The sequence below is a fragment of the Lissotriton helveticus genome, chromosome 5_1, assembly GCF_964261635.1.
Source record: "Lissotriton helveticus chromosome 5_1, aLisHel1.1, whole genome shotgun sequence".
Classification (NCBI taxonomy): Eukaryota; Metazoa; Chordata; class Amphibia; order Caudata; family Salamandridae; genus Lissotriton; species Lissotriton helveticus.
The window spans coordinates 963,890,333-963,910,159 of record NC_136065.1 but is presented as its reverse complement, the minus strand read 5'-3'; the positions used below and the strand labels follow the sequence as shown (position 1 = coordinate 963,910,159).

The 19,827-nt window shown below is 41.1% G+C and overlaps 1 protein-coding gene across 2 annotated transcripts in view; it reads left to right on the top strand.

Annotated features, from left to right (window-relative positions):
• The window catches only part of INPP5A (inositol polyphosphate-5-phosphatase A), a 1,643,294-nt gene that overhangs the window by 55,756 nt on the left and 1,567,711 nt on the right, over positions 1-19,827 (top strand). The window lies entirely within an intron of this gene.

The window sequence follows — 19,827 nt, the reverse complement described above, 5'->3', positions numbered from 1 at the left end:
AAATATTTTGTTTTAAAGTGAGTCAAATATACTATTTACTACGAAACATGTCAAGTATTGCTGCTCTTCCACATTTTTTACAAACTGCTGGTGATCCTAACATTGAATGGGATTTATGGTTCCCAATGTTTGTTGCCTATGTAGACGTTCTTGAAAAAGATGGATGTTCTGCCAAAAGGAAATTGGCTTTGTTAAGACATTGCCTGGGAGGTGCAGACATCAAGGAATTTGACAATTTACCTCCTATTGATGACGCTGGAGACATGGATGTTTTTGAAAAAGCCACTAAACAAATGAAAATTCGCTTTGGAAGGAAAATAAATACAGTTATGGAAAGGTTCAAATTTTATTCTCGTATCCAAAAACAAGATGAATCAATTGAGGATTACGTTTCTGCTTTGCGTTCTCTAGCTTGTTCGTGTGCGTTTGAAACCATCTCTTACGAACAAATTCTTAGAGATCAGATTATGATGAGGACTAAGAGCAAGAAAATTCAAGAGAGACTTTGGTTAGGCACAGAATCTTCACTCAGCGCTGTTATTAACATTGCCAAAGGAATTGAACAGTCAGGACTATTTGTGTCTGAGATCAGAGGTCAAGTACCTAAGCCACAGAACACTGAACCTGAAGTTTCATTAGTAAAGAATCAAACTAATTCCAACACCTTTACTAAAAGTTCATTTAAAAGGGACAGTGATAAGAAGGTTGCAGATAACAAGAACTTATCCAAGAGAAACACTATTACTTGTTATAGGTGTGGTAGCTTTAACCATGTTGGCAATTATAGAGGATGTCCTGCTTGGGATAAAGTGTGCGTCAAATATAAAAAAAAAAGGGGGGCATTTTGGCAATGTCTGTCGTTCTGTTCAAAAAGTTAATTATATTTCTCAGGAGGAAGATGAAGTACTTCACAGTTTAAATTGTATTTTGTCCGTCGATGAGGTTGAGCATAAAAAGTTAAACTGCAAGAATGTACAACTCCGACAATGGGGTGCCAGTTGGTCTGCAAAGGAGGTAGCACAGAGTTCTTCGGAGGCCATTAGTGCGTTACAGGGCCTCTTTGACTCTGTCTCTGAACCAGTGTGGCATGTGCCTCTAGCCTCTGCGAGGTCAGCAACTTTGGAGCCCTGTACCACCACCTTGCAATCTAAGATTAAAATTTTGTTTTTCTTATTTCCTGGCTGAGTTCACTGATTGCGTGTGGTGTTTATGTCTTTATATAGGACAGGCCTTTTGCCAGAAATTTAGTTTTACTCACAATTCGCAGATCGCCTCTTTTCACCACAGTACCATTTTTGGGGATTTGCAGAGGAGCCACAAGGAGTGGCGCTAACTTGTCTCCTGGGCCTTATGCACTCCACTTTATCCCTCAAAATGAGGCAGATGGCAGCCCTAGCTAGTACTGACTGCAGCTGTTGAATGCTATTCATCCTGATAAGCCTGGGTTCCAAAACGCCCCAAAACAGCTATATGAAGGTCCACCACGCTGGTATTATGCTGTTAGAAGTTCATAATGTACGCTGTGCAATGAATCCTATCTATCCGAGATGAAACTTTGATAAACCGAGACGATTTTTCAAAAGAGAATCCCTGAATTGTTATATTGGGTAGACTAACTGAGTTACATGCGCCTCATGATGCAGCCTGCGTCTGGTTAAATTTTCTAAAGAACTACTTATCTTACCTTCCCAGTGATGCTTCGCTACTCCTGCATTGCTCAGAATTTGGCATTCTTTTTTTTAATATATTTTTTTTTAAACCTTTATTCATATTAGACAGTTACAGTCATAGCATACCAACCGTGCGGTCGAGCATAGAAACAGAGGTATAATCAATAAACAATACAAAACAGGAGCAATGCGGAAATACACCTCGTAAGTCAATGTTGTAACTCAGGAGATCCAAATACCAACACGGTCACAGGATTAGGGAAGGTTTGGTTTTTAAATGAAAGAAAGTCAGGATATGATACCACACAATGAGAGCCCATCAAGGCCGAGATTAAACATAAGAAAAAGGATATTCGCAGCAGAAGCAACATAAGCAGGACATTATGTCAGGATGAAGACACAGGATAGGCAATCAACATACACGTCCCCGCCTAAAAGAATACCCGCCCGCCACGCAGTGAAACAACATAAAACATACACCACATATTCGAATCAGGAAGACGCACGGCGAGTTACCTCCAGGCATACCCGCGAAAAGGAAAGAAAAAGGAAGAAAGGGAAGAGAAGAACAAAAAACAAAAGGAACATACAAGGCCATAGAACAGAAAAAGTGAACAAAAAACAACAACCCCCCACCCTGCACCTCTGCATACGGCCACGGCCTACCCCCCTAGCAGCGTGCCTGTCGCCCCATATATTAACCCGAAATATAGAGAAGAGAGATAAAGGGAAAGAAAAGAGACAATATTCCACACAAGAGAAAGAGAAACAAAGAATAAAAGGGAAAAGAGAAGAAAATCAAAACCCCACGAAAGGGGAAGATAGAAACAGGGAGGGACCCCAATACAGGCCCCCGTCCCCCCCCCCCCACCGCCCCCCGTCATCATAGTATTACCAGGATGGACAATATGTATCAAAAAGCAACATGATCAGAGTCAGGATTACGGCCCAGCCCCTCAAACTACCCAAGCAAGATGGAAAGTCCCCCACGATGACACACGGAACGGGACGCCATTGATGCACAGGAATCACGCCGTCCCGAGCAGAAATATGTCACAAAGAATTTGGCATTCTTACCCTTCTTCATAATCCAAGTTAGACGTACAGCTCACAATTGTTTTATCTTGGCATCATATACAGGAACAGATAAAACACTAAACCGCCTTGTTTCTTGCTCATCGGAAATCTAATCATCTGTGCGAGACTTGTACTGCTGAAACAATATGTTACTGGTCTCCCAGTCCTCAGTTATTGCAGTGCATTATTGAAAGAAGGCACCGAGATGCATATTCAGGCGAAAATTGCGACTAAGGGTTTTTGTTTCATTGTCCAATGTACTTTAAAGTTGACATTGAGGTCCTATAAGTCTGTCTTTTCATCTGCCACCTTTAATTTGTATCCGATTATTCTCAATGACGTTTACGGAGTCATAGTATGAACCAATAATTGCAATGCAAATGTATGCATTTTACATTTCTAAAGCCAGCGATTGTAAAGAGGAAAACTTTAAAAGGTGGCTTAAATAAAAACAGGGTTGAATAATTGTAACTGCGCTTTTCTTGTCGTATTGAAATAACATTGGCTTATCGGTTCTGTACGTATAGCGCAAGATATCTATGATTGTGCGTCGGAGAGTGACATTATGCACAAGATTACACATGGGGAGTTTGACATTGTGCATAAGATTGCACATGGGGAGTTTGACATTGTGCATAAGATCGCACACAGGGAGGGAGACATTGTGCATAAGATTGCACACGGGTAGAAAGACATTATGCATGCAATTGCACATGGGGAGAGAGACATTATGCATTCGTTTGCACATGGGGGGGAGATATTGTGCATAAGACTGCATATGGGGAAAGTTACGTGCATAAAGTTTCACATGAGTAGAGTGACATTGTACATATATAAGATTGCACATAGGGAGATTGAAACTGTGCATACGATTGCATATGGGGAGAACGCCATTGAACATTATATTACAAATGAGGACAATGAGATCTGTTCCGATGACCAAGCGAAGGCCAGATCATTCCGGCATTCAGACTTCACTCCTTAAGTTGTTGCCATTCATTGGCTCAGGAAGCCAAACCACCACGCAATAAAGGTTTTAATTTCTGTCCCAACAACAGAATGAAAAAAAACACGCGCACACAGACGCCTGTAGCCAAAACGCGTATGCATTAACATGTTCAAAGAATGACAGGATATTTCACCCTCTGGCCATTTTCTGCGTCTGTCTGGCAGCGATGGCACACTAGACCAGAGCTGTGGCTACTGTGCACGCGCACAGGCAGTGACGTAGCAGCACCTTTCAAGCAGTGCGTTTGGCCGCGCTGCACAGAGAAGCGTGCCTGTTAATAGTCATTTAACTGCCAGCTTTATCTTGCAGAAACACGAGCCTTTATGCGTGGGACAAAGACGGGCATTGTTTTCTCGTAGCATTTGATGGTTTTCATGGTTCATTGATTCCTGTCTCAAATACTGCCAGCAGGTGAGATAAGTACTTTGTGGAGTACATTTAGAGACACCTACTAGCTCTCTTCACTGGGTGAAACATTTGTCGCACAACTTAAAGCTCTAAATATCCCTCTTGGGAGGTTTGTAGTAAGAGCAGTGAAAGTATTAAAGTTGCTGCAGCATGCGTAGCCACTCCTACTCCCCTAGGCAAGCAGCGTCGGACCTCATAAGGTGAGCTTGGCAATGCTTTTATTTGGCAAGGCCTGTGACATGACTTTAGGCTGATTGGTGTCATGTAAAGATGTAAAGCTCAAGTGGCAGGGGTTTAGCATTTTTGGCAGTGGGTATTGTTTTGCACTTGAGGTGAAAAGGAATGTTTTGATTTTATTTAGAAACGTACCAAAGTTGGATTCTGCCAAGGAAACAACACGATATTGACAACGTATTATTGCTACAATAACATAAGACAAATCCATAAAAAAAAAAAATCGGTACGAATCTGACAGAATAATACACCACCTCAATAGAGAATGAAATACAATGCAGCACACCATACTCACAATACACATAAAAAAAAGCACACAACAATGCACCAGAAAACCAAATATATTAATATAATGTGCATTTGTTGTGCTGTTAAGTGTATGTGTTGCTGTCTTGTTGTGATATGTCGTGGTATTTCATTGTTGTGTTGATTGTTGGTTGTGGTTATGTTCATTTCTTGGTATCTTCGTTTGTTTTGCCAGTTTGTTATTATTCTGTTGTGTGGTTTTTGGGTTGTATTTGTTTGATCTTTTTTTCATTGTAGTACATTTCTATTTGGTGCCGGTGTTGTATGTCAACTGAAATCAATCTGCTTAAACAAGTGCAAACTTTTCTCAAAGTACAACCATTGCACTCACATTTTCATGATACAGTGGGTTAAGGTGTTAGCAACAAACACAGCCTTGCTTAGCACCCAAGCAGCGGCAGTTGATGCCAATCCAACATGGGGAGGGCAGAAAATAAGTAAATAAATCTATAGACTTATATTTTCTTCCGGCCGCTGCGATCTTCTGCTCCCACTCCGTGCTGCTCCTCTGCTCCTATCCTGGCACTGCAGTTCGCATGAGCCCAGGCTCCCAGACCTCATGCAATCCCAGCACTTCTCTCATGCTATTACTCCCAGCATGAGAGAAGCACTAGGATTGGGCAGAGTTGGTTGGTTTCGTGCTCCAGCAGGGACTGGGAGCCTGAGTCCCTGAGTACATTAGATATCTCCAAGGAACAGCTTGGAGTTGTCGAAGTGTGCATGCCGGTTTGGCCCTCCTAAGATGGCTGGCCACACCGACATGTGCACTTTCAGTGCCTACCACTCTTCCTCCACCTGCTGCTGATGCTACGGTGTGGCCCTGCTCTGCCCCGCCCTAGACTCCACACTGGAAGTGAAAATAAAATGACAATCAAATAGTTTGATTGTCATTTAATTTTTCTTCTGTGTACTTTTGGAAACCCACCTCTGCCATAGCGGAGGAACCGCCCCTGCACCCAAGATGTGCGATAGGGAAAAACCCTAAGCATTTGTGTGTTTCCACTAAGAGAGCAGCTGAAGAACTAGTCATCGCTGATGGAACAGCAGAATATTACACACATGCAAAACTGTCAAATCATAATAGCCTACCTTTTAAGAAATCGGGCCAAAGGAAGACTCATAAAAATTGAAATGTGTGTATTCCACATTTTGTTGAGGGGTGGTATTGCTTCCTCAGAGGCAAGCTGGTGACCAATTTTTCAAGTGAAAGTGGAAGCTTTGCAACTATGGTGCAACACGAGTCACATTGGGCTCCGTTAACAATTTTTTTTTCTGTGGCAACTTGTCTTACTCCTTGATGTATGACTTGTGTGCCTGAATTTCCAGGAGTAAGACAATACAAGTGAAAAACACTATACTATGTGAACCAGGCTCTTTAAGTCGGTATAGAACAAATAATGTAATCTCAAGGGGATTCTTGGATGTTTATTGATAGACTAAAGAAGTCAACAGGGTCTGTCACCCTTCATCATACATTGAGTACCTATGTGATCGTAACATAAGTTATTTACTGTTGTTACATGCAGTAAAACGTTGGTATTAAGTGCCATATAAAAATGATTCTCATTGTGTTAATATCATAGTCGTGTTGACGTTTGTGAAGATTTGTTTGACCAGGGTGTACAAACGATTGCAGATTCCAGTGCAGCTCCATTGTCAGAACCTGTGGTGCCAGAGAATACGGCCACAGTGGCAGGACCAAAGGCCTATGTTTTTGGACAATTAACCATCTTAATTTGCAGAGTTAGTGGAAACACTCTTGTCTATGCATTTCTGTAAAATAGAGGAACACTTGTAACACAATACTCCATGTAGTCTAGTTGCCAGAGATTAGAGGGGGTGATTACAGGATGTAATGTTTTCACTGTGTGCCTGCATTAGATCTCTGTGTGAAGCAAAAAGTAATGGTTGATGCCACAGACTTTTTCGTGTTTGTTGTTAAAAGGGGGAGGGTATGACAGTACTGTGTAGTTTCCTTGAACCTCTGCTTGCAACTGTGCCATATTTTCAATGCCAAAATAACGTTGTGGCCCATCACGCGACCAGTTTTCACACGGCGTCAACCACTGCATGTGAATGACTGGATGGGGCATGACTGAGGAAAGCTAAAAAGAAGCAGCATGGGTAGGTTATTCCCTCATCTTGCAATAAAGTTGCACATGCTTCAGAAATCCTTCTGCTTCACAGGAGCATGATATCAAATGGAATAAGATACTCCATTTTTTCTTTTTTTTATATTTAAAGACCTTTATTGTTCAAGACTCTTTTTTTCACACAGCACATAGCCTACAACCCTCAGGGGCAGGCAGCGGAGGATGGCAATCAAATGAAATACTGGCGAGATGACACAGCCATTTAGCCGGCAACCCTGGATGGAATAAGATACTCCATGCAATGGTTTTCAACTGCTGCATGTACTTATTCTCTCAGATCAGGCTTTCTCCACGCAGTGCATTATTTATATCCAGAGCTGAAGCTTGCTGCCCTCTATCAGTGAAAATTTAAGAATGAGCTCATGGCGTTAAGAGGGAGGTGAGGCTAAATCCAACCAAGCTTCCTACTCCTCAGTGAAAAAAATGCATAAAAAAGTAGCCATGTAGATGCCATGCCTGAGTCGGCCGGGATACCATGGACATGCTTTATGGACTGAAATATGTCACATTCATTTGATCCGTTATACATAAGAGGGAGAAGCTCCTGTCTGGTCTGGGCCTTTGTGTGGAGGCAGAAAGTCAACTCAGACTTTTGAAAAGTTGTGGCACTGACTGAGATAGTCGAAATAAGTGGTTTGTGAGAGGAGCATTTTCATATTTGTACATCATTTATGAATAACTAAATATCCATATCCTATGATGGTGAAGCTTGTGTGTTTTATAGACATTAGGTCTTCCACTCATTTGTTAAATGGATGGATCACAGATGCAGATGAAGAGAGCATTAGAATATGCCTATGTTCATGCAACCGGAAAAAGCAGTGCTCCAAAAGTAAAAATGGAAGAGTGGTTATTACATTTAAGTGCACAGCATCATCATTTACTGTTCATAAGTTTGCTGCATGATGCTCAAATGTTCCTCAGTCTGTGTATTGGGAGATAGTGCAGTCTCACTAACCTATGAATGGTTTTGTGTGCTCACGGCAAAGGCCAGCTAGGATTATTTTTTTACCTGATGTGTAGTACCCTCTTTCTACTGAAAACTCGTGTGAAACAACTGTGCACTACCATAAAATCTCTATGAATTGTAAGAGGACGGCAATTTTACCATTTGGAAAGCATATCCATTAAAAAAACAAACTATTTTTAAAGCCTGTGGTTGATGTCAAATATCTTCTTAATCTCGCCCTACTGCAGCCACATAAATCCACCACGGCATTTAACAAACACTGGATTGGAGACAATTGCTTAGGATGATGTACAAGGAAAGCCGCAGAATTATCACTCCTCTTTGGAGGTGTAGATGATTGTCAATTGCCAGGGTGGGTGTAGGAGAAAGTTTGAGATTGCAAACAGCAGGAAAGATACCATCATTTTAGATCTGTAGATGCTTGAGTCCAGCAGAAGATTATTCTGGATGCATAAACATATGTGTAAAACTACCAATACCTACACCCCCAGACTCATCCTTCTCCTCCATTGCCACCATCACTACTACTACAGGCCATGGCCTAGTTCAATATAAAGCTCCTACATTACCATGTCCCCTTGCCTTCATAACTCCATGCAGGCCAACAAGTATTGACCCATGGTTGCTGATCGGCATTGCTCGATATTCAGTTTATAAAGCAACAATTTGCTTCTTTTGTGATATACTTTTATTATGAAAGATAGGAGTAAAGCACTTTCTTAAGATTTTTGTAGCAGGTACAAAATCCCTAAAAGTATTATAGTGTGTAGAGCCATTACATCAGAGCTGCAGGATTCTACCCATCCTCATCCAGTGTAGAGTACTCGCTGTTACTCCAAAGGCACAGTAGGAGGTAAAGATGCCTTGCTTCTGCGAGATCAGATTGGTGTGATGGGGTAAGCTACCTGGACAAACAAACTACCCCACCTTTAGGAAGTGGATCCCTCAAACAAACCGCCAAAACACCTCTTTTCCAAATTTCAACATCACTTGAAACTATATTTTCTGAAGTGTACCGACGGTATCCTAATTTAGATTCTTGGATTGTCTGATAAGATTTTATTTTGCATTCTCCCTCCTGCTGAATCCAACTGTGTGGTACTTATGTCGCAGTGAAACAGCCCGTGAGACGAGGTGGAACCCTTGACGGACCCTTGATAGGATTAGTGTTCTTGCATTATCTGATTCTTATTACAGCAGTAATGTAGTGCTGGCCCTCTAGTTGAAAACGTTTGTATGCTTTAGTTTTACATTTAAGAATTATAAGTAGGGCTCCTGGTTTTATGGTGTTTATTTTTCAACATTTCCGTCTGTATTTATTCATATTTATTTTTTGACCATCTTATTGGTATTTGTACATATTTATTTTGTGTTTTGAGAATAAATAGTCATAATGGTATATTTCCACATTTATTTAACTGATAAACATGCACTCCTACTTTGCTGCGTGTCGCATTTTAGGAAACTATGCAGCCAAATATATCCAAACCCTACACCCACAGGTAAATATCAGTATTATAATACAAATATATGCTAACACATGCTTGTATTGAGGGAAATCTGAACCTGTTTTTTAACTTCCCATTCTGTATATCTGCTCAGCTTTTGCCCTAGAAAGCACGAAAGACAGCATGGAGAGTCACCCACAAGAAGCATAACTTTCCGTATTTTTCCAATTTTAAAAATAAATACAGACAGGAAACACGTTGTTTTCTGTGTGTATTTATCAGTAAAAACGGAAATCCGGGAGCCTTAATTAGAAGCTACAATATAAGTTAGCTTTAGCTGGAGGAGCTCTGTGTTGGTATTTACAGTGCTCAACCGTGAACGAAGAGCCCGATTCTGGGAAGGGCCATACTCGCTTCCACATGCATTTGAAGAGAGACTGCAGAATTTCACAAATTGTATACTTTCCAGGACTGGACGGTGAACGAGGGAAGTGTCTGTGGCAGGCCTTGGTCACATTGTAATGGGCACTAGTTGAACATGCTACAGAATGTCATCAGCAATCGGACAACAGAGAGCACTGAATTGCATTATTCATGGCAGTGTTCTGTTTGCTTTCCAACATCTTGAAAACATGCATTAAAATGGTAGGGAGATGGAAGGGGAAAGAGGAGAGACAATTATTGAGTTCAGTTTATTATTCTGTATTTTTGATGGATTTTGTCATATAAATTTATGATCTGCAAAATAATCCAAGTCTTCATTCAATTTAAATGGTTTGATGTGGCCGATCCTGTGCACATTAAGTCAAGCAGACTAGCTATTGACATCACAGTCTATGCACACCGGGGCCAACTACCATCCTCTTTCAACACATCATGTGTTGGAATGTAGAAGGGCTCCAGCGTATTGCTTAATTAAGCACATTTATCAGCTTAAAGATAAATTAAATGGCCATTTTTAATTTGCCAGAACCATTATTCTTATTTAACCTTTAGATTCTGGGAAAGAAATTGGTGTCCTCATGTACTCTAAGCAGGTACATTGGGCCTATTCACAAACTATATTTTGTAGTCCGTTGTGGAGTGCTACAAAACAATCTACAAAATGCTATTCGCAAACCTAAGGGTGGAATTTACACCCAAGCTTCCGCTATCTTTTTCTGTGTGGAGATCTCCCCTCCAAGGTGGGGTCTCCACACATGTAAGCATATATTTTAGTGATCACTTTGGGAGGATCGGAGGGAGTGGCTGGAAAATAGGGAATACTTACTACTAAAGGGGTGGGAATAGGTAGGAGTTATGGGATGTTCAAGTAGGGGTTCAGGGAGGCATGTCTACTCCGCCTCAAATGATTAACAGGCACATGCATCAAAGGATTTTGCCATCGCAAACGGTGCGAATCGCAAAAATCGGCAGTTTGCGATAGCAAAATCTGCTTTTGGAATGCATGAAGGGTGAAGGCCCTCGCAATATGAGAATTCGCAAATATTTGCGAAATCTCAAATTGCCATTGCATTTAAGGAATCCCATTTTGCGATTCCTTAAATGCAATGCATGAAACTTTAAAAAAAATTGCGATTTCGCAATTAGGGGGAGCAAATTACCATGAGGTTGAACCTCATGGTAATTTGCGAAAACTTTGAAAAATGCACTTTTGTGCATTTTTCAAAGTTTCATGTTGTGCACAGATTGATTTCAGGGGTGCAACAGGGTGTCCTTTGGACACCCCTGCACCCTTGAAATCGCATTCTAAATTTGCGATTCGCTAATTGCAAATCGCAAATTTAGAATGTCTTCCAATTCATTCCTATGGGCCTCTAGGCCCATAGGAATGAATGGGGAGGTATTCCTTAATTCCTACTCGCAATTTGCGAGTCGCAATTAAGGAATATTAAAAAATCGCAATTTTTTCAGTGATTTCTTGAGGCATTGCATTTTGCGATTCCTTATTTTTCGCAATTAAGGAATCGCAAAAAGCAATATTCATGCATGTGCCTGTAAGCCTATTACTATTCTCAAACTGCACTTCTAAAGTTACTACAGCCGAAAAAGGACCTACAACTGTGGTAAAGTACTCCAGCTCAGAAGTGAGGTAATTCTAGCTCCACACATGGCCAACCACTGGTACTGGAACACCCTCCCATAGAAATCAGTGCAGTTATGGGCTTAAATTAAACCCATTGGAAATAATGTTGCATTAAATTAATTTAGCTAAAATATATAAATATATTTTAATGTTTAAAATTGTTTTTAATATATAAGAATATAAAAAGATGGTAGATATTTTTAATTTAATTATAAAACAATATACTTATCTTGTATTCACAAATTAAGGTAATAATGCATTTTATAAATATAATTACATTACTTTTATTTTTATACATAACTTTTCATAATTAATGCCTAATAAACATTTTCCTTTTTTTAAAATTTAGGTAGGGATACATTTTATTTAACATTATAAAAATATTATTTAAATATATTACATTAAAATATTTTAAAGTACAAATATAGTTAATAATGTGGTATCATTTTATTCTTTAGCTCTACGATTAAAATAAATATATGTAAATTATTTACATTCATATTTTACATGAAAAATATGTTAAACTTTTTCCAAGTCAACTAAACTTTTTATTTCTCCCTATACTTTACCGTAGGGAGACTGCATTTAGGTTGGAGATCTCTGTACGGTAAAGTATAGGGAAATTATGCCTATGTTGTACCATAAAGACCTCTCCACTCCAGTGGCATAGTTGTCAATCTCAGAACTTTTACAGAAAAGTACAAAAACGTTTTTCCAACTTGAAAACATTTTCTGAAAAAAATGTTTGTTAAAAATCCATGTAAATAACTTTATATATTTATTTTACGTTTAGAACTAAAGAAAGAAATGCTTCGGAGTATTCTTAGAATAGGGGTTTCTGGTTGGCTAGGTTATGCACCTAAGCCTGGCAGAACCCACCACTCTAGTCAAGGCAAGTAAGTTACGTATCAAAGATAACCCGTGCTCACACTCTGGCAACTTAGCACAGAGCAGTCAGGCTTATCAGCAGAGGCAATGTGTAAAGCGTTTGCACAACACACTCACGCAGCAATACCATGAATACAACACAAAAGAGACTTCACATAGGATTACATAAAACATTTATACAGAATATTATACATCAAACACGACCAAAATGACATGAGTCATAAATACTGTGCCTGCAATGCTATTACCCAGATAGTACTCGTGTCAACCTGAACATTGAAAGGCAAAACCGACATAAATAAGGAAATGCTAAGGGCATGATATGCAGCAGATTATGAAAAAGCACATGAATCACAAAAGATTACAATAAGCACATGAATCATCATAAGGACATAGGACGCAGTGCACCTGCACTCCTACTAAACTTTGTCTGGTAATCAGGGATCCCACATAGGGCACAGAAGCACCTGCCCGCCTCCAAATGTACTAAGGTAATCCAGCCAAGTTTCTAGGTAGATTCTTAGCGGCGAATGAGGGCCTCTGCTGAGGTTTCATCTCATAATGCCGCCAAAAAGACCAAATACCCCCGAGGTACGTCTCAACTGTGGGGAGGGGCACGCACTCTGCAGAATTCAACAGGGAGCCCTCGCTTGGTTCACTGCTTGCAGAGTAGGCAAATGAAGCTGCCCGCGAGCATGCAGTGCAGCTACCAACAACACACTGGAGTTTAGCCCAGACGTCGGTATTTCTTCTGCGGCGACTTAGCGTCCCACTCACCTTCAATGCCATTCAGAGGCAAGGGGGAGGAGAGTTCTGCAGGCACAGGGTCTCCCTTCGTATGGGGACACCAATGTGGTGGTCTTGCCTGCCCTCCAGAGCACAGCTTTGGCTGACGTCACCCCAGGGACGATGCGATGTGGGCCTGCACACAAGACTTCTTGTAGCGCTGCAGCTTCGGCCCTCACCCAGGGTGGTGTTTACAATCGGGGCATTGCATAGCAAAGCACTCGCTCTGATGAAAGACTGTTAGCCTGATTAAAAGCCTGGCGGTCCGAGGACCACCAGACTCAGGGTGGCGCGGCGGCGGCGGTCTTAGGGCCACCACATTTCGACCCTAGTGGTTGTGCGGCATTGGGACCACTGACTCCGCCAGGGAACCGCCATTCCCTGGAGCTGGTGCCGCAGTCCAGAGGCACCTATATGCTTGGTGGGACCACCGCAGTCTTGCCAAGCATATTACGACTTCCATCACCACCACTAAAATCATGGAGGTCTTTCCTCCATGAAAGAGTGGCGGTGAGGAAAGAAAGCTCACGCCTTGTGGATGCACTCGGCAGGGCACAACATGTTCTCCCCCCCCCCCCCCCCCCGTGCGCATGCACAGAAGTTCCAGCATGGCATAAACTTTTCAGTCATGAACTTCCTTTAATGTTTCATGGCGGTGCCTATTTTACAGGCACTGCCATGGGAGCGGCAAAGGAAAATGCCGACCAATTACAAAAAGTACTCATGCAGGTTTGGCGGTGCGGCGGTCGCAATGCTGCATCGTCGGACTAAAAATTGGGCCCTAACTCTGCGAGCCCTTGGAGTTCCTATATTTAAGAGGTTGTAGAGGCCACCCCCCTCCCCTCTTGCTACAAGAGGTGGTAAGCAGTAAGCTGACACAAAAGAGCAACAGGCAAAGTGGCAGCCCTGCTCCTCTTCTTTGTAGAATCTTTGGCATTGAGATCCACAAAAACAGGAGGCAAACAAGGTCTTGGAGTGCAGTGGTAGGGCACAATAGCAGGTAGGCCGGCAGCAGGCCAGCACATAAGGCAAGTTGCAAGTGGCAGTCCCTCCTGCAGCCCAGCAATCAGTAGGCAACAGGCCAGCACAACAAAAGAAGGTAGTTCAAATTGCAGTTCCTCCTGGCAGCACAGCACTCTTTTGTGAATGTGCAGAATATAAACACAGCAGCGTCTGGTTACAAGTCCCATGCGGTGTCTGAAAACAGGGGGTCAGAGTCCAGTACTTACACTCAAAAATGTCCTTGAAGGGGTGACTTTAAAGGAACCCTTACAAATGCACAACAATCCCTTTCAACACAGCCCTGGCTCCAGATGATCAGTAGGAGGCAAATCAACCCTTTGTGTGAGGGCAGGACACAACCTATACAAATGCAAAGTGTTAACCACCTCTACCTCTCTCAGCCCAGGAAGTCTTATCAGTATGCAGCTGAATGCAGATGTATCCCCGGTCACACCTAGGCCCTCCTGTGTGGTGGCTATATGGTAAGTATGCACCAAATGTAGCTATCACATAACCAAGATGTGTATTGGAGGCAGGCTGCAAAGCACAAAGATTCTTAAGCACAGAGAAATGCCCACTTAAAAAAAATATTTCTAAAATAGTAATTTAAAAACCAACTAAACCAGTAAGTAGGATTTATCACTACTCTTCTAAACATACCTAACGTGGCAACCCAACTCCTTTTAGTTCAGGAATTACCACTTACAAATATATAAGGGAATTCCCAATGCTAGCCTATGAAAGGAGTATGCCTCACAACAGTGAAAAGCTAAATAGGCTGTTTGACACTAACAGGACATGCCACACATAAAGGCACACGTCCTACATTTTACTTACACACATAGAGCTACCTAGGGCCTACCTTAGGGGTGACCTGTGCATAGTAAAATGGAAGTTTAAGGTTTGGCAATCATTTTTAAATGCCCAGTCAAAGTGGCAGTAAACTGCAGTGTCAGGCCTGAGACCGGTTTGAAAGGCTACTTCTGTGGATGGCACAAGCAGTGCTGGAGGCCCACTAGAAGCATTTAATTTACAGGCCCTGGGTATATAGAATACCACTTTACAAGGGACTTGCAAGTTAATCAGATATGCCAGGTGTAAAACAATCATGCCTTGTTTAAAAGAAAGAGCACACACACTTTAGCACTGATTAACAGTGGTAAAGTGCCTAGATTCATAATGCCAACAAGAAGAGGATCAGAAAAACAGGAGGAGGAAGGCAAAAAGTTTGAGGATATCCCTGTGGAAAGGGCCAGTTTCAACAAATACATTCTGAATGGTGCACCCTAAAAGTGTGCATTATGAGCATAAGTGTCTAGGATGATGAAAATATGGCAACGTTGAAGATGTTAATTAACAACTAATTTAAAAGATTTATACTATTGAAAAAAGTACCTGTATTGGCATCACTGTACACGGATGGCTGTTGTGCTGGTTCTCATTTTCATTTCATCTTCCATAATAAACCTAACACATTTTACTCTTTGAGCAGATGTAAATATTTGTATATAATCCCAGTTTTCAGTTTGCAACTTGCCCAAACTGTGCCGGTTTGAATATTTGCTTGAAACACTTTTATATAAGTTGGGCCGAAATGTCTAATTTGATTTCTAACCATTGTTTTTGCACTTAGTGTGATTCAAAAGGTCCTCCCATAGAAGACTAATTCTAAAGAGTTATAGTTTAAAGCAGTTCTGTTTTTTCCAATGTAGTAGAGATACAAATGTGTGGAGGGCAACATGCTAATTATTACCATTGTCATCTCAAGCAGTTAAGCCTCAAGTGAGCCGTGATGCCTTGCGTGAGCCATGATGTCCCTCCCCTCCCTCAACAGTGGTGATTAGTTGCATAGAATGCTCTGCAAATCTACATGTATGGTTCATACCAGGACATTCTTTCTTGTGTTTTGGTTAAAGAAATGTGTATTTTCAAACCAGGGATGCACAGCAAAATGACATTCAAGATATATGTGACTATTCGGAGGGTTGTTTCCATGTGTAAATGAATCATTGTTTGCATTCTGAGGCAGAAAAACTGTTTTTTCCATGCTGCTTTTGGTTTACTGGTATAATGTACTCTAATTTGACCTTCCTTGTAGTATAAAATGTGTGAATATTTGCTTATAGGTACAGTTGCTCTGATATATCCCCAGGGCCTGTAAAGGCACAGGGAGGGGAACCACACCTCCTGCTTTAATAATTATAAACAAAAGCGGAAAAAAGACCTGCTGGCCCCTGCCGGCTCCCAGGCTGGGTGCTGGCAGAAGGTCTAGTGGGGCAGCAGGTGTCCTTGGGCTCCCCCGTGATCCCCAGCAAACAATAAGGATCTAGTCTCCACCTCCTGCTTCCACACCCTCCTACGAAAGACCCTCAACTGGATTCCTCCCGAGTACAGGAAAACCGTCACCCATGCCCTCCTCAGCAGCAGACTGGACAACGGCAACTCACACAAGAACCTCACCCTCAAACTCAAACATCCAAAACGCCTCTCCCAGACTAGTCTGCATCCTACCTCGCCACTGTCACATCACACAACACCGGCAGACACTACATTGGCTCCCTGTCGAGAAGAAAATCACCTACAAGCTTCTCATCCATGCCCACAAAGCCCTCCACAACACCGGACCCGCCTACCTGAACCACCGCCTCTCGTTTCATTCACCCCAAAGATCTCTACGCACAGCCCAGCTCTCCCTTGCAATGGTGCAGCGCATTAAGAGGACCAGAACAGGAGGTCGCTCCTTCTTCTTCCTCGCGGCCAAGGCTTTGAACACCCTTCCTCTCCACTTCTGGCAGACACCAACACTCTCCAAGTTCATGAAGGACCTCAAGACCTGGCTCTTCAATGAATCCCCATGAACGTCCGGGAGCTGCACCCCCCCTAGCATCTTGAGACCCTTTTGGGTGAGTAGTTGCGCTATACCAACCTGATGATTGTTTGATTAGATGTCCCTTGTGGACACCCAGATCCTTTTGGAGCCTAGTGATGTCCCTAGAACCAAGCTGTACCCGGCTGATGAACCTATAAACTAGGGTGATACCAGTCTTGGGTTGCTTGTGTTTCAGTTCAGGGAGGACCTCGCTTGGCAGATTGGGCTGGACTGTTCCGATTGGAGCAGGGTCAAGACTTATTTGTATATGGCTGTTGTTTCCAAGCTGAAGTGACATTGGTGATCAAAATAACAATGGATTGGGATGTGGCCCGAGTAATTACCAGTGGTTGAGATTTTTTCAAGCATTCCATCCTATACTTTTTTGAGTACCCTAGAAGGGGTAGGGGCACCACCAAGCATTTTTTAATGTGGGCTGCAGGGAGTTCAAGAGCCCCCAAGCAACATTAAAAAAAACCAGAAAGCCTCCTGGGTGATTAAATCCACGGCCCCAGGAGAGCTTACAATGTTTTTTAAAGCATCCTAGCTGGAGCTGTAGGCTCTTGAGCTGAAGTGCTGGGCCCCAATGCGGTGGGTTATATGGATGCACTTTACAGCTTGACATTTTTTTTTAAATGACTCAAACTTGTTTTTGTTTTTTAAATCAAACTTTATAAATTCTTTTTATGATAATCACCTTTATTAAACATTGCACTGCATGAATTGTTTAAATATACATTTTATAGTAATTATTGATCCTTTTTTAACAAAGACAATATTTGCTTTAATTATGTTAATATCCTGATTGCTTCATAAAGCCAATAGGCCCAGTTTTTTTATTTTGGTGTTCTGATGCTTTTACAAAGTGAGTGGTATGCATTGCTTAACAGGACTCACAGGCTATGTACACAGACCCCCCACCCTCCGCTGCCCATGGCTCAGGTGCAGGGGGGGGTTTGGCACAGGGCCATTCCTGCGGCCAACCCCTCCCCACACCCTAAAGTAACTGACTCACGCCCTCACCATGAACAGCTAATTTACCTCCCATAGTCTATTACTTGTGACATGTTCTATGGAATCATTGTTAGGATGACTGCAACGTCTGAAATTACATCATTGATGACTACACTGTGCATGGCTGGGACAGAGTTGTAGTTAATTTAGGGCTTGACTTACATTTACTTGAGATAACTATAACTGTTGAATTTCAGTGGTTTTGTTAGTTTAAAGCGGTATGTTTAAACTGACATTTTCACCCAACTATAACGTCCCTTGAACCTTTGGGGTTTTTTTCAGTGACATAATGGAGTACCAGTATTAGCAACACAATATTATTGTCCAAGCCAAGTAAAATCTTTGAGGCACAGACATGAGCAGACTAGATAGACTGTGGGTCTTTGGCTGCCATAGTGGTTTTGTTTTTCAAACTCTTTAATGTTACCCATGGAGGCATTAAATTATTTTCTTCCTTGATTGCAAGAAATCATACATAACAAATGAAGTCAACATAGCAGTTTTTGATATGTCCTAAAACATGGAGAAACTTCCTTTGGTGTAAGGAAGCCTGCTACAACACCCCATACATGATTTTCTTTAATTTCAAATGAAGGATGTCCTACTTTCCATTCCATAGTTTGTTTACACCAATTTTCAAACCAGTGGGTTAGAAACCAATACCTTTGCACCGGTGCAAACAAATCCTTTGCACTCATGTTGCTGTTTTTTTGTTATAGTGAGTGGAGCAGACTGTATTCACTCCAATGATGTTTTGTTTAACTTTAAGATTGCACCAAGTAAAAGTATTAAGGAAACATATTTACATATATTACTGCGGTTTCTGTAATAGAAACATTTATATAGTGTGTGCCAACATTTCTGAATTGAAGGAAAAACTGTTTATTCTTTCTTTTTCTCTGGTAGCAAAAATGGTACAAAATCAGTTCTTAGCCTTGAAATAACTTTAGTTGCCAGCCTTATGTTTTCCAAATTGTAATAAAAATACATACGGATATATATATATATATATATATTTATTTATAAAGTTCTATATAGTGCAAACTTGACCCTAGAGGGTATCAGAGCTCTTTACAGATTAGTTAAATAAGTAGAAAATAGATAACCAAGAAACATAAACATACATATAGGGGCCTTTTGTGAGCCGTCTTCATCCATTGATCTGTCCAAGAGTTATTCATATTTTGGTCTCTCAGCCACAGCCTACTGTATGGGGCAGTGGGTCAGCCCACTTTAGACATCGACTGTTCACTGAGAGCATATGTGTATAACCATCTCAGTTGAATACTAGGGCTGGTAGGCCAATTTCTGATTTAATTTTTTTTAATTTAAGCATTGGATAATTTTTTGCAATTGGCCATTTTTTATTTACATTGTTTGGAAACATACAAACACCACTTTTAGATATTTCTACCTTTTTACATTTTGCTGTGTACTTGTACACGTTTAATGTCTATAGTAAACACAAGTTACATATATTTGCAAAAAGTAAATAAATTACAATATTGAAAATTGAATGGTTTGCCAATGCCAGATCTGTGGACTTTTAAAATACTTCTTCTAACAAGAATACAAAAAGCATGAACCAGGTTTTTTGTGATATGCGGTCACTTACAAATGGAAAATTAGTTTTTTTTGTTTTTTTTTTACAATAAGTATGTTAAATATGTATAGCAATGGTTCAGCAATATATTTTACCACATTTTTGTCAATGAGAAAAATGCTTATGCTGCATTCCTTGTTACAAGAAAATCAAATTGTGCAACATTGATTTGCATTGTTTTTTGTTTTGCTCACGTGCAAAGTTTCAGCAACATTTATGTTCTGTTAATCAAAATATCTCGCTATATTTTTCCGTTAACTATGAATTATGTTTATAAGCTGGTTAATCCTCGAATGTCCAGTGA